General features: G+C 37.7%; 1 protein-coding gene across 9 annotated transcripts in view; it reads left to right on the top strand.

Moving 5' to 3' along the window:
* Positions 1-14,307, top strand: part of LOC126373841 (stress-activated protein kinase JNK) — a 139,896-nt gene that overhangs the window by 107,571 nt on the left and 18,018 nt on the right. For all 9 annotated transcript variants that reach the window (XR_007567361.1, XR_007567362.1, XR_007567363.1 and 6 more), the window contains exon 3: positions 2,623-2,679. The gene's annotated coding sequence lies outside the window, so the exon portion shown is untranslated. The remainder of the gene's footprint in view (positions 1-2,622; positions 2,680-14,307) is intronic.

Consider the following 14,307-nt stretch of genomic DNA (forward strand, 5'->3'; position numbering starts at 1 on the left):
GGAGGGGACACTCCCCGCACCAAGACGAGCTTAAATTGAAACCCCCCCACCCCCCCAATTATGAGGGCCATATTAGTCTATATGCACGTAAGTAAGGGAGCGCGCGCGGATTGTCGGTCTCGCTTGCACCCACAAGTTAAGGCGGCACGCCCAACCTTAAGTTACTAAATAATAAACTATACACTGGTGTTGATTATTACACTTAATAAAAACAAAATAGGCAGTTTTGTATGTCGTTGTGTTAAAGGGGTCGCACGTAACAGTCATAACAATGCATGTTCATTTATGTATGTAATGTTTGCGTATAGTCGCAACAGTGTGCGCATATAATGCGAAATATTTATGGTATTATATCGAACAGCTAACCCAACTAATATACTACATAATCACAAGAATAAGGAAATCTTGAGTACCGATAGAATTTTTCCACTTATTTGCTCTGATCGTCTCGCAAATGCTTCCAAAACTTATTAATAACTTCTGGAATATTCTCGATTAGAAACATAACATAACTTAAATAGCCTATATACGGCATTCAAACGGAGGGGGTACGGAGCATACGCTGCTCCACTACGAGTTGGTGGTTTTAACGTGCCCTCCGAAGGACTGAATCATCTTACTTTTTCAGACAAACAGGTGCCTGCAAAGTCCTCCGATCTGGAGGTTGGCGTTCGATTCCCGATGGGGACATTGTCGAAATCACTTAGTGAGACTGTCCTTTGTTTGGTAACGACTTTGCAGGCTCGATTGGAAAATATTCTTGTAATATTCTTGAATATTCAATATTCATTCATCCTCTTCTATCGTGTGGGTTATGAGATGGATTACCAACCTCAGAAGAAGAATCGATAGAAGAATAATATTCATTGTATAGTTAAACTGTAGCAACTTGCTACGTATGTAGACGCGTAGCGTTGCCGTAGCAGCGTAGCATGTTCGTAGCCGTAATATACGTTCCGTTACTGTGCTTTCATTAATTAGAAAAGACATTGAGCATATTCCACCACCCTGCTCCACTGCGCGTTGGTGAAAACACCCAGATCGAAGACAATTTGGAATAAATTATTGATTTGGGAAACACTAAAAATATTTATAATATCCATTTACTACAGGCACTTAAGCTATACGTAGATATAGAGCCGTGGTAGCTCAGTTGGTAAAACGCTTGCCTCTCACTTTGAAGTCGCAGGTTCGAATCCAGCACAGGCCTAAACCAATGATTGTCGAATTTGTTTTCGAATTTATGTTTGGATCATAAATTATTATCACGTGCTCGGCGGTGAAGGAAAACATCGTGAGGAAACCCACGTTTCCGAGAAATGCATTTTCGAAGGTACGTTACCTAACCTGTATTGGGCTGGTTTTCCCTTCGTGGGTTGGAAGGTAACAGGCAGTCGCTTCTGTAAAAAACCGGACCTGTCATATCTTCAGGTTAGGTAAGCGGACCCTGTGAAGAACAGGATAATGCAATGGAGATGATAACTGAAGCTATAGATATAACCATACTAGGTCGATATCTCCGTCACTGACCTTAATATTAGTATAACGAGTGAATTCCAGTGGAAACAATAAAGTGATAAGCAGCGAGGCTGTAACGATGATAGTATGGTAATGCGGGTATATATTATGGTGATCAGCGTATCAGGTTTACGAGGGAGGTTTATGTCTCGCTTTGTGCCGGGCCTCAACCACAGAATAAAGAATAATACTGCGTATAGAACAGACCATGATATAACAACACCAGCGGGCTTAGCACCGTGATCGCGCGACTCTTTCTCGCCTCGACATACGTCACCCGTCACTCTCTCACAGTACTGCACAGAAAGAGACAGATGATCTCTGTCGCGGCGAGAAAGAGTCGCGTGCTTACGGTGCTAAGCCCGCAGGTATGCTCAATCCTATGATAAGCCGCCATAGCTGTCTAATGACGTAAGTATTACCACTGTGTTACCATTACATTAGTATCTCCAACATTCCAAGGACGTATTATATATTACATACTAATGTATTCATCTACTATTACTCACATATATAAAAATAATTAAAACCGTAAATAAATCTTTTACTAAAACTTCAAAATTGCCTTCCAAAGTAGATTAAAAACATTGGCTCTGGGTAATTTATTTTTCACGAAATGGCAACACAGGGTGGGATGACGTCAGCTGGGCTAATCTTAAAATGTTAGCTGTCACTTTTGAGCATACCCGGTTTTGTTATACCATGAAACAGATACTCTCCGCACCGCGTCAGTTCTTTTCTGCGCCGAGCTAGATTTACCTCACCCCCTCGCTTGGTCTCATTTTAAACTCTGTTAAGGAAGAAGGGAACGCGCGCTAACTGTCTGTCTCGCTCTCACTTATGCGGCAAGGCGGTATAGGGAAAATTACATTTTATATTTTATGCTAGTACGAAAAACAGACATCAGGAAAACGTACTGGGGGGTTAAAATGGCCACATCGAAGCAATTAATCTAAGATAGCAATATTGCTTTCTTAGATGAATTGCTTCGATGTGCCCATTTTAACTCACCTGTTCTGACAGTTGCTATTCTAATCAAGCTTTATTTAATGAGGTATTTTATTCAATTATTAGTTATATAACATATTTTGTCTTTTGTTGCAGATGGTACAGAGTGACACAAGAAACCTCGCTGTATAAAATGGACGCAAGGAACTTATGGTAAGTTAACAATGATGCTATAATAAATGTACACAAAGTATCTTAAATCAATTGTGAATATTTCGCAATGAAAATGTGGAATTTTAGTTTAGAATGGTTTTATATTTTCTTCTGTCATTATATTGTATTTTTAAATATTGTTTTTTTCACCCGAGTAATGAGAAAATCACGTTAATTCTCAACAGCGCCATCTATATTATTTTTGGAGAACGTAGCCTGGAAAGTCCTTCATTATTTGCAACAAAAATACTCTCAATGTAATCAACGGCCCTTGAATGAAATCTCAAAAACAACAGGCTTAATAGAAGATAAAAGAAAGTTTTATTTAGCGAGAAGAACGGTAAGTTGATTGGTATAAGCTCCTCCATTCATGAGGCAAGCGCCGTCTCACACGGAGCTACACAAATGGAACTAGTTACCAACGGAAATTATTATGTTCTTTTAAAAATTATCGAGGCGACGTTGAATACAGCATAGACTAAAGAATAATACCACAATCGACACATCAACGATAACGTTTTAGAACAATGGCCCCGATTCCTGCAGACTCCTCCTAATTTTACTTTGTTATACCTGTCATTTTCTTATCCGCTGAATAGGAAAGGGACGGATGATTCACAGTTCTTCATTTCAGGAAGAATGAGTAATAATGAGTAATGAATAACCCGGGCGAATCAAAAAGGTATCCCGCTGGTATGCGAACCGTTTGACGTGTGCTGTCAACATAATTCTGTCGGTTTATTGGCCAGTATAAAATTTTTAGACGGTTGTTTTAGATTTGTGCTTAAAATTGACGTGTTCCATAAATTTTATGCTTGTCGATTACCCGTCCCTTTCCTTTACGGCGGATAAGAGAATGGCGGATATAACATAAAATAAAATTAGATGGTGTTTACAGGAATTAGCACCAATAACTCTTTGCCCCGCGCCAATGAGGATAAAAACTAGAAGCTCAAATGTAGGTGGCAGCACTGTTGAGTGTTCCTAATTTTGACAGTTCTCCATTCTGTCCAGCTAAAATTCGTGATAAGTTGCTATAAAATGTGGAGCAACGTGGAGTGTATCCCGTCTGAAGGATGAGTTACGAAAAAGAAAAGCAGCTAGTGGGGAAAAAGGCAGTTTTGATTGATAATACATTTTTCTAAGTTTTATTCTTTCCAATCTTTAGGGAATAAATATAACACTACGATCTTGCAGTTCAACGCTGCGCAAAGGGTTATAGTGTAAAAACATAAACAAAACAATACGTTTGGAAACTGTCAAAATTTAAGAACACTTAACAGTAGCGACACCTGATAGGGTAAACGTTTTTATTTTTATTAATAATTTCTAACTAATTTAGTAACTTCTTGCTTTTTTTTTATTGTATCTGTTCTGTGTTTGGGTGTGCAAAAAGGTTTTCATTTATTAATTCATTCATGTTGAGTACCTCCGTGTGAGGCGGGCCTTTTCAGACCCACTTCAGCCCCTCAGGCTTCAAGTCTACGGAATATCTCAGAACATTAACCTAGACCCTATTATTATTCTGTGAGAGATGAATTCCGAAGTTTATTCATAAGATTCTCAAATCTACTTTAAGTATGCCTTTATTGGCTTAATAAAAAGGTCTTATTTTAGTTGAGAAAACAATTTACGTGTTCATACAATTCAAGAAATAGGCTTTAGTTTAACGATTATAAAAATGGCGACTGTATCTAATTATAGTATCTGTTGAGTTTTATAGTAAGTAAATTAACACCTCCTCCATTTTAATTAACATTCTGGCTGTTTACGATTACGATTTGCGATTCATTCTCAATTAAAATGATATTAAAATTTTAAATCTTCGTTGGTTTCTTTTTATATGTTTTATGTTATTAACGATCGTCGTGGAGATCCTTGGGGAAGGCCTATGCCCAGCAGTGGGCGTCGTACGGCTGATGATGATGATGTTATTAACGCCCTTTACAATATTGCTATATAAATCTCAAATGCGGTTAAATGTATGTGCTTTATATCTAAGATGGTTGTAGGCCAATATAAAATTTTGGAAGGACTTTTTAAGTTTCTGCCTAAAATTTACGTGTATTGCATAAATTTCGTGCCTGTCGGTTTTTCGTCCCTTTCCTTTTCGGCGGATAAGAAAATGACAGGTGTAACTTTATTATAAACTTAATGGTGAGTACTGAAATCAGCACCATTCTGTGGATAAAACACCATTTAAATTCTCTTTTTTCTTCGTATTCAAATAATCTTCGACGACGTTTTCCCGTTATCGTCCTAACTATCTCGTTTTAGATGTTGAACGGGAATATTTTCCTCGGAATCGTCCGAAAACGCCCGGAAAAAGTCCGTGAATGATTCGGGTCGACGGGCGATTTGTCTGCCAGTCTGTTCGGATTAGCATAGAGTTGTTACGTTGCGTAACAAATAGAGGGTAGGCTGATTTCTGAACAGGATCTTATATAAGATTTTAGAAAATATCACAAGCAGATTGGCGAAAACCGTAGGTATTTCTGTTTCTATCATCGTTGTTAGTATTTTTTTAAAGGCTATGGCTTGGAACCAAGTCCTTTGGGCCATCGTTATCATCTCGTTCAGAAATAATGCTGCCATATCTCAACTCTGTGAAACGTTGGCGGAAATATTTCTGTTGAATTATTTATTATTCTGGCGACATTCGGCATTATGTCAGATTTTATCAATGGTCATCGCGGTTAAGTCGGATTATCTGTAGGTTTAGTGGGGCTACTGTGAAATAACGTGTCATTTTATCCTGATCCATATTTTTATACATTTATTGATAAAAAAAATATATTTACTATTTGTTTTTCGTTTTTTATGTTATGTTGTTTATACTATATCATTTAGAGCCGCGGTAGCTCAGTTGGAAGAACGTTTGTGTTCCATAGAATCCAGCACGGGACAAAACACGCCCCGCACCAATCGGAGCGAGGTTGATTTACCTCACCCCCTCTGGGTCTTATTTTGGTCTAAATGGCCAACAAGAAGTAACGGAGCGCGCGGAGACTGATTGTCTCGTCTACGCAGTATGATGGTACACGGTAAGATATTATTTGTGTACGGGTTGTGCTCCTAGGCGTGACGAACCGATTTCCGATTAATAGGGTCACGTAATCGAAATTACTGTCAAAACCACAAACAACCTCTCTGCCAGTTCTAAAAACTATTTTAATTAAAACACATAATAACGGGTTCTTACCGCGTTTAAAATAGGGATATGAGACTCCCGATATTTCGACACTGTTGCAAGTGCCATTATCACGGGATGACTGATGAGATTGGAGTGGAGTAGGTAGATCCATAATTTTCTACGGGCAGACATATCAACAAAACAATTTCTAAAAACTATTTCATGAATGTTCACCGTAACACTACGCCGTTTAGTAAAGTCTATCCTCACCCTTCGTACCTTGGTTCAAGTTGGCTATTTTAATCATGATTTAGTAAACGTACGTCTTGTTTTACGCCAATCATTGTTCTGCGGTCTTCGACATTTAAAATAACATGACCTAATAACTACATAACGTATATCCCATTTTTTTTATTATTTATTATTATTTTTTATTTATTAAAAATAAACCCGGCGCAAGACGGCGGGATTCACGCTAGGAAGAAGATTTATTAAAAATAAGTACAGTACTTAGTACATTTTTTTACAATTGACGGTGCAACAAAAACCAACTTAATTGGAGCAGTCAGAGGTACATCCATCGCAAGATGAACTAAGCACCCACAACTCACCGAGTTTTCTATTAGACTAACGTGATAGATGGTGAGCCGTATCGCTATAATGGTCGAGCTGAGAGTTAGCGAAAACTGCACAAGATAAATTAATAAGTCATTGGTGCAATGAGGGTTCGAACCGGCCCTTCACGTTTGAGAAGCAAGTCGGTATACCACAGGACCACAGTGACTTCTAACTATACCATTTTTATTTCTAAAATAGAGAGGCAGGCATAAATGATATCAAGATCTTATTTTTCTTTTCAATGAGAATTTTTATTTATAGCAAATTCGCGTCGCATTGTTGTGTATTTAATCAAATTTTGTTATCAATCTCTATTATCTGAAAAAAAAAAGTTAAGAAATCCGTCCCTATTTTATAAAAAATGGCGCAACAATAAAACTTGAAAATGATAAACATTTTCCAACATGGCCGCCCGCTGCCTCGTCCGTTCGCTGTCGAATTTGTTAGGCTCATGCGGAATATCAAATTGGGGCACTTACCTAGATGGGGCTCGTACTTCGTTCTGACTGTAATAGAAACAAGAATGAAGTACCTACAGGATATAAATAGTAGTAAATAGTCAACAAATAGTAAGTAAAACCACAGAAATAAATCACGCCAGAATTATCGCGGCAAAAACAAAATCGAGTCGTTATTTTCAATATACGATCTTATAGCAATCTATTTAAGCATTATAATTAGAGTAATAATATTACTTATTTATTAGCCAAATTACTGAATTATATAAACATATTTTATGTTTTTTTTAAGAACGTCCAAGACCCTGTGCCGAGATTTTTCTTGTAGCTTATTTTCTTCGGCTTGTTAAAAGTTACAGTACTTTGAGGCGGATCGCGGACGTTCAATATGTAAAAAATGTCCATTCAAACCGTAACTATGTTACCTACTGAATAAAGATGTTTTTGATTATACATCAATGCGATCATCAGAGAAGACTATTGGATGTATTGACTACTCATTATTACGGCCAATCATTTACTGTGCAAGTTACACTATGGTTCATCAGAGTCGCTAACTCTGTTTAAAGAATTTCCAGATTAGCATTTTAGAATTCATTTTGGTGCCTATTCGGGCGGACACAATCTTAACCTAATTTCAGTTTGACAGCTCTTGAATTAGTACCTAGCTTCACTAACAATATGTACAAGAAAAAGATGGGAGTTAGTTTTAGTGACAAATTAAGTTGGTACTTGGTGGTCGACCGGATCGGCCCCATTGAGATACCAGTATTTGTGAAAACAACTGGGCTCCCACGACTCTTTCACGGTTCATCATCACTAATTTAAGAGCCACGCTCTTGTCGGTGAAACATTCTCCATGCTACTTTTTTACGGAAAAATAGGGCAGTGGTTTCCTTCCTGCCTTCCGCCCCGCAGTACTTTGTCTGATGCAATTGGGATGGCGCCCAGAGTAGTCTATTTTAAAACCATACTAGGACTCCTGTCCTCCACCTCTGAATAGTACCGACAGTTACTGCTGCCCTCTGTCAAGTTCCAGGTTATAGTCCCTGTGACTTGCCCCTTCCGTTCTGCATTGCCGTCTTCACCCGTATCCCTGGGCAAGGGTTCTACGCTACACCCCGTAAGTCTGGGTCTCTATCCGAACTCAGCGACCATCTCACCACGTCTCTCCATATTTCATCTTTCACGGTTCAGAGAACAGAAAAACATATGAAACGAAAGCATTTTTCTCAATATAAAGGTTTTTACAATAGACTAATGTCGAAAGCATTCTACTCGTATTTATGTCACGTTACAGTGACAGAGGCCCCTAGACAAGCCGATCGGGTTTGACAAATGGGAATCAATTACTGAACGTTATAAAATAAAAGATATTGATAAATAAATAAATAAATAAATAAATAAATAACACAAGACTAGAATTTGTTCTATTTTCAATGTTTGCCACATTTTTAGATTTGGGAGGAGTAGTTAATTCTCTAACATTTGTTTTTTTTTTTACATGACTTATTGTAGATCTCTATTGGGACTGAAAGTAAAGAAAATCAATAACTGAGAGATTATGTCCTTTCAAACGTAAAAAGTAATTTAAATAAAATAAACCGTCTTCAAAATATGTCAAATAAAGAGTAAGAAATAATATTTTGTTGATACAATAGTCCCCGAGTAGAGACAGACGCAGGCGCGGCAGACCGAGGCGGAGATGGCGCGACGACTTGGATGCTTTCTTGGAAGGCTGGTCGGGGGAACCACTGCAGAGAGAGAGTCCAGGAAGAAATGGAGGGAGGCCTTTGCCCAGCAGTGGGACACCTCAGGCTAGATAAGATAAGAAGAAGACAATGTTAAATTCTAAATTCAGAATTCTGCGCCTCCAGCTACCTTCATTACCTCCAAACTCTGCAAATGCTCCATTATGTTTTTTCCCCGTCTTTCGATTTGCGCTGACTTCACCCATGCTTAGGGCATGCCATGTGTGCACTGCATGTAAGCCTACAGTTACAAGCACCAAGCACAGGTGTGTGCTTTAAAAACAGAAATCCTTTGCAATTTTATTTTTTTTATAGAGGGGGAGATGCCTTATGCATACCCAGTCGCTCGAACGACTGGGTTATGTGGGACTCGCGCCCACTAAAACCCCCTCTGCACTACGGTCTGCAGACACAGTGGTCCGCACCTTTGTTAGTTTACAATATTTTTGTTAGTGTACTTAAATTAATTGCTCCTTACTCTATTTCCTTAAGTCTATGCTCGTAGGTTATTTTTTTTTGTGTTTTGTTTTTAATTATTATTTTTTTTTATGTGTATATATATATATATATATATATTTTTCTCTTACTTCTATTTACAAATAGAAAATAAAATCCTTTGCAATTTATCTTCCTTTAACTTGTACTTCTGCTCATCCCAATAGAGATTATTTCAGCATGTTCAAAACGTGTTACAAATACCATCTCAACCAGTATATGGAATAAATAAAAAATAACACTTATTACTCTATCTACTCTACAGTTGTAGAGTATATTTTCAAATTGAACAGTGAATAAAACGGAAGGTGTTAACTCTGAGCTTCGGACGCTGCAAAAAGTTAGCGCTAACGATTGTCGACTGCGGCACCCACGGGACCGTGCCAGTAACGACTAGCGCTATACTAGTGTAGTGCTACACATACATACATAAACTCTATTTCCTGCCGGGGTAGGCAGAGACCACAGAATTCCACTTACTATGATCCTGACACAACATTTCGGTTCTTCTACTCTCCTCAAAGACTCAGAATCAGAAACATCTTGGACCTATTTCCCGCCGGAGTAAGCAGAGACAGCGGGGTAGTGCTATAGACAAATTGGACGAAGTGCTCTGGGCAAAGAGCGAATATAAGCTAAATGTTTTTTAGTATATCTTCCTCCTTAAGAAACTTCTTATACTATCCAAGATTTTTGTAATTCTCTGCTACCTTGATTCTTTTACATGAGCTTCTGTTACCTCGTCAGTGACCTCACCAACCCTGGTGTCAGGGTCCGACCACGGCGACCGGCGAGCGCCAGATCCGAAGTTATCAGCATATTGTCCATAAAATTATAATAAATCCGATAAAGATCATTCATATTGCAATTGCATTTGTTTTTGTACATTTGGTACTATAAAACTTTATGTAACAGTTATTTACTTACATAAAAAAACTAATTTTGTTACCATTCAAACTCTATTTAGACTTGGAAATAGTTTTATGCTAGATAGATAGGAGATATTATTATGCTATGTTTGCATATTACTGGCAATGCCAGTTGTATTTTTTTTTATGTGTCTTATTGTAGATTTCCCGCAGGTAGCATAAACTACTTTGCCGGACAAATGGGGAGAGCTGCAGGCTCTCACCCGGTACAACGTTTAAGACAACAGGCCTGAAGGGACAATGCCAGCATAGTTGTACAAGTTGCTTGCATGAATTACAATTTATGTCACATACTTAACTGTGATATTACGTATAGTGTGTCATATCACGGACGTTTATTCTATCTAAACTTATCAGAAGAACGTTCAAGTTAGCAACTTGTGGTTTATTTTTGTTAGGTTTGCGTATGACTTATGGCCACCACTCCACCCGATGGTAAGTGAAGATGTGGCTAAAGATAGGCCTATTGACTCCAGTTTTGAGAAAGAGTGAGACAATCTTAGGTGAAGAGCCTTGCCTATATATTTATCGGATGTCTATTTGGTAAATAGAGTAGAAATATCTCAGAATATAGTAGTGTTATGGAAACGCAGTCTGTGGCAATTCTTTTTCCACCACGCTATTGTTATGCTCGGGATAAGTAAGTGTTCTGTATTTTTCATCCCGTCCGCAAAGGCAGTGAAAAATGTTGTTTTTCTTGAAATGCAAATATCACAACTGAACGTGCATTATTCATTGGAATGTAAATTCATTTCATCAACCGAGAATATTTTCATCCGTTCGACGATTTACGTGGTTTTAAACAAAGATCGGAAAGCGTTTTTCTATTTTTTACTTTTTTATTCTCGTGCGAAAGAAAGGCAAAGAGCTTTCGCTTATACAGCCTTGTCTGATATTATATTCCCTAATGTTTCAAAGTGCTATATTAAATTAATCAGCAACAAAATTCGAAAGAATATACCTTTTTAAGTATTAAGTTTTTAGTATAGAAAACGGAATGAAATCACACCAATTCGTTCCACATTTGATAAATCGATCAGATATTGAAAGAAAAAAACAAAGGTACATACTTTATGAATTGTGGACCTCTATTGTTGATAGTCTATAGGGAAAAACAACAAATTTTGCTTTTCCTTTCCCGTCTCTCAAACATTTCTTCGTATCTTTTATTTAAATCTCTTACAATAAACGTGTAATAAAGTGAAATCGTGCGCAATAATCTTGTTCCCGGGTGATCGGAGAGACAAACAGCCGCCCGGGGCCCAAGTACCCTGGCATACCTCCAACTGTATGTCAGCTTCATCTTTTGATATTCAACATTGTAGAGAAAACTACGCTACGTTTTGTATTCGGATATTTTACCACAGTGCCATAAAATATTTAAAAAAAAATATTCGGTATTAGGTAATGTCTGAAAATATAATTACCTGCACGTACAGTGTATACCGTCGCAAGTATAAGATAAGCCACGCAAGCGCCTTTTTTTGACAACAAAACCTCGCGAAGAACAAGTTAGTTTCAACCGATTAGTTTTTACCGGTACCTATACATACATACATAAACTCACGCCTATTTCCCACCGGGGTAAGCAGAGACCAGAAATCCATTTGCTTCGATCCTGACACACTTCTCTTGCTTCCTCCACATTCATCAATCGCTTCATACACGCACGCCGGTTCAGACTGGATCGTATTAAACCTTACCGGTAATGTCATTAATTGTAAGAAAGAGATCGAGGTTTTGTTGAATAGAATCACATCAGAATATGATTTCCAAATAGGCGCTTGAGTAGTTTTCACTATAAGGCGACAATATAGGTATTACATATAAAATCTACTAAAAGCCGCAGAGGTCCGTGTTGCTCTATGACTAAAAGAGACTAAAATTAGTCCAGGTGCGTTAAAATGGCCACATCGAAGCAATTCATCTAAAAAAGCAATATTACTATTTGCAATTCGTTTGCATTGCGCACTTAATTTTATATGCGCAAATGTAAAATTGCAATATTGCTTTGTTAGATGAATTGCTTCGATGTGGCCTTATTAACCACCACATCAATCAGCACATCAAACGTGACTACGTGTCGTAATATGTCATGATTGTCCGTCGAAAAGGAAAGGGACGGGTAATCGACAAGCTAAAAACTTTCAAAATTTTACGTTTAGGGACGTGTACGTATAACTTAAGAATTAAATAGTCAGCACACGTCAAACGGTTTGCATTCCAGCGAGATACCTATTTGATTATTCTGGGTTATTCATTCCTTTTAAAAATTAACAGCTGTCAATCATCCATCCTCTTTTCGGCGGGTAAAAAAATGACAGGTAACTTTAAAATAAGGAGGTATCTGCAGGAATCAGGGCCAATATGATTGTTAGATATGTATGACGGGCCTTTATTCGCAAAATATTAGATTCTCAAAATAGCAGATTCTCTATATAACCGAAATTGGACATTTAACATGAAAAAATATTTTTATTTGTTAAGTACTACGAAAGTTTGCCTAGATATTTCCTAATATGTATAAAAACTATCCAGCTATCTATACACATATTTTATTTTATTTATTTTATTGTCTTAGGGAAGCTTACAGCATTATCTGTAAATAATATAAGCGACTTAATAATAACTATAGGCCAATTACAAGCTGCCACAAACGATTGAAAATAAATTTAAACTATATGAGAAAAAATAAAATGAAAGCAATTAAAAGAAAATACAATTTTAAGACATGTGCAAAGCCATAAAAGTAGAAACATTAAACAAAACAAAATACTACTACTACAACTAATAATAATATTGCTATTATTTAATATAGTTATTTACAAGCGAGGTCCTAAGAGAACTAGCGCTGCTGAAACATAAATGACATGACTCATAAAATGATATGAGAATGTAATATTATGCGAATAAGAGATGACGTGTTGGCTAATAACAGCATTTTGATTATTTAGAACGAAACTGAATAAATAAAAAAGTTACATTAAATTAATATTTGCCTGGATTGCAGAGAATGTGGAGTGTCTGATGTCAAGTGTTCTCGACTCCGCTGTAATTGGACGAATACTGCTTTATAGGCAGCTGCGCCTGTTTGAATAAAATAAAAATAAAGATGCTACTATGTTCATACATTATAAACGGCGATACGGCTCACCACAGTCACCATCTACACGATAGTTTAACAGAAAGCTCGGTGAGGTGTGGGTATTTTGTTCATCTTGCGATGGATGTGCCACTGACTACCCCAATTGGGATATAGTCGTGACTCGTGAGCTAATGTTATAATTTGATTAGATATATTACACGTACATAAATAACCTCATGGAATTCTATAGTCTCTGCTTACCCCGGTGGGAAATAGGCGTGAGTTTATGTATGTATGTATGTATAAATAACCTCACACCTATTTCCTACCGGGGTAAGCAGAGACTAAGGAATTCCATTTGCTTCGTTCCTGACTTCTTGACTTCAATTCTCTTGTTTCCTCCACATTCATTTTAATTAGGTATCGGAAAGTGCCGTTCAAAGTATTTTCTTTTTGATTGTTCTCTCTTCAAGGATGATCATCTTGGTAGATAATGATTGAGTAAATTACCTCACCGAGCTTTCTGTTAGAACAACGTGAGCCGTATCGCCGTCTATAATGGCCGAGCCAACTGTGTTAATGAAAACTGCACTTAAGATGATTTAACAACTCTTGCTTGAATGCTCCCTGAAGGCCACCGCTAGGGTTACCAGTTCCAAAAATGAAGATGGTTTGGCATTATATTTAGCCAGCATTATTATTTACAAAAAAAAGTTGAAGAGCTCGGTGGCGCAGCGGTTAACGCGCTCGGTCTGCGATTGTTGAAGTTAAGTAACTTTCGCAAAGGCCGGTCATAGGATGGGTGACCACAAAAAAAGTTTTCATCTCGAGCTCCTCCGTGCTTCGGAAGGCACGTTAAGCCGTTGGTCCTGGCTGCATTAGCAGTCGTTAATAACCATCATTCCGCACTAGGCCCGCGTGATGGTTTAAGGCCCGATCTCCCTATCCATCCATAGGGAAGGCCCGTGCCCCAGCAGTGGGGACGTTTATGGGCTGATGATGATGATTATTTACAATACAATATTTATCAGAAGTATAGTCGGCAGCCTTATTACCAAATTACAATATTAACAACACACATACGTTGTGATATAAAAGACTTCACAATAGACAAACTATACGAAATTGAGATAACAATCAGGATAAAAACTACCTTCTA

The sequence above is a fragment of the Pectinophora gossypiella genome, chromosome 16 (genome assembly GCF_024362695.1).
Source record: "Pectinophora gossypiella chromosome 16, ilPecGoss1.1, whole genome shotgun sequence".
Lineage (NCBI taxonomy): Eukaryota > Metazoa > Arthropoda > Insecta > Lepidoptera > Gelechiidae > Pectinophora > Pectinophora gossypiella.